Here is a 1846-nt window from a genome sequence, read left to right on the forward strand (position 1 = left end):
AAGAATTTGGGAGGGGTCAAGCCTTTTGCTTCTGGGAAGCATAATGCTCATATTCCGGGCTGCTTGTGTGGGTTGGCCACTTGCAGAGGCTGCTGGAGTAGCATCAGAAGCACTGAAGCTTGTGAGCACTTGCTTGTGCAAGCACCCTGTAACCCTCCTAGTTCAGGGTAACCTCCTGAAGGTGGGACACAGTGCCTGAAGGGAGCTGTGTTCTGCTCACATGCTCTGTGTCCATGCCCTAGTCGCACATGTGTTTAAGGAGAGGGAGTTGGGCTGTTTTGTGCAATGCAGTGAATCTGTGTTTTGGTCCCCCCCCAAAGTTCTTGGATGTAGAAACAACTGTTTTTACTGAAGTTTTCTGGGAGGTCTTTGGCCATGTAGTCCAATACAGTGATTCAGGATACTTTTTCAGAGCTCATTAATGATTTAGTGGATGCTGCTGAAGGTACAGTTTCACAATACTCTGAATAAATCTGAACTGGCAGCAGTTCCTGGTTCTGCGTTTCTCTCATTGGCACTTGGCTGATCCTGCGTTTCCTACACTGGTTTGGGGATCTCAAATGGTGGAAATTAATTGACTTTCTCTAGATTAGTTTGGTTCCTTGAACCATCCATCCTGTTGTGGGTGCCTAAGAAGAGAGAATGTTGGGGAAAATACAGGGCTTGCAAGCAGTGTAAAGTTTCAGGCATGAAACTTTCTGAACCCCTGCAGTTCTTCAAGTGGTAGCAAAGTAGTCCTCTTTCTGAGTAATTTTGTGCTTATGACACTTTTTGGTTGCTGAAAAGCACTATTTAGTGTTTGGAAGAGGCAAGCCATAACGAAATGCTGTTACAGCTCCATTCTTTGATCAGTGGGCTTAAAGTCAAGGTCTGCAGTACGTCCCCTTTACCACTCATTCAGCTCATCAGAATGCTGTAATCAGTTTGAAATCTTCAAAGTGTCCCAGTAAGGCTTGTATTTCCCTCATGCCCCAGACAAAGCTGACTGTTACCCAGAATTCTTCCTGTGATAACTCCTTCTACCAGTGTATTGTCACAGTAACTTTTGTAGGATGCAGTGGTTTATAAGGTAAAATATGTGGTCCCTGATCCATGAAGGAGTTATGGCATTTGCATCCTGTTCAGAACAGTGAGTAGATGATTTTGTAGATACATTTAAATTGTTAGTTATTTGCTACTTTTATATTTTAAACTGAATTTATGGTTAATTTTCTAGAAGCTATTTTTGATGAAATAATGATTCTTATTTCAGAGAAACCAAAATACTTGTGCAACTGAAGCTTTTTGCTTTTGTTTTAAACTCCTCTGCATTTTTACATCTAAGCATGCAGTTACAAAGAGCTTAGAAATTATATGTGCTGCACATGGTAGGTTTAAGTCTGGTTAAACAGTCTATGTACTCTGTCATTTGAGGAGGTGAATAAAATTAAGAAATAGCACAGTGATGCTAGCAGGCATGCAAAAGCTATTCCTTCTGTTACTGAATTTAGGGGCTTGAATGCCATGTAACAGGCTAATGACTTTTTCAGTGCCAGTCAGTGTTGGTGAAGGAAATAAGGAAAAAAATAAATCTGATTGTTTGTTGGCATGAATCTTGAATATGGTGTTTAGAGAGTGTACTGAAAGGTCTTCTGACATCCAAGCATAGCTTTAGTTCAAGCACTTCTGTTTAGGAAAAAGTTGTACTCATGAAAAAATTCATGTACAAATGTGTTGTACACCATCTGGAGTAGCTAACTACTTCTTTTGTTTCTTTCTAGGAAATACCAAAATAAAGCAGATGTTGTGTCCTGTACTGTTATCTCAAGGTTTTGCAAGTCATTCTGTTATATGCTTCTTGGCAGCA

Source organism: Acanthisitta chloris, unplaced genomic scaffold, assembly GCF_000695815.1.
Source record: "Acanthisitta chloris isolate BGI_N310 unplaced genomic scaffold, ASM69581v1 scaffold13420, whole genome shotgun sequence".
NCBI lineage: Eukaryota > Metazoa > Chordata > Aves > Passeriformes > Acanthisittidae > Acanthisitta > Acanthisitta chloris.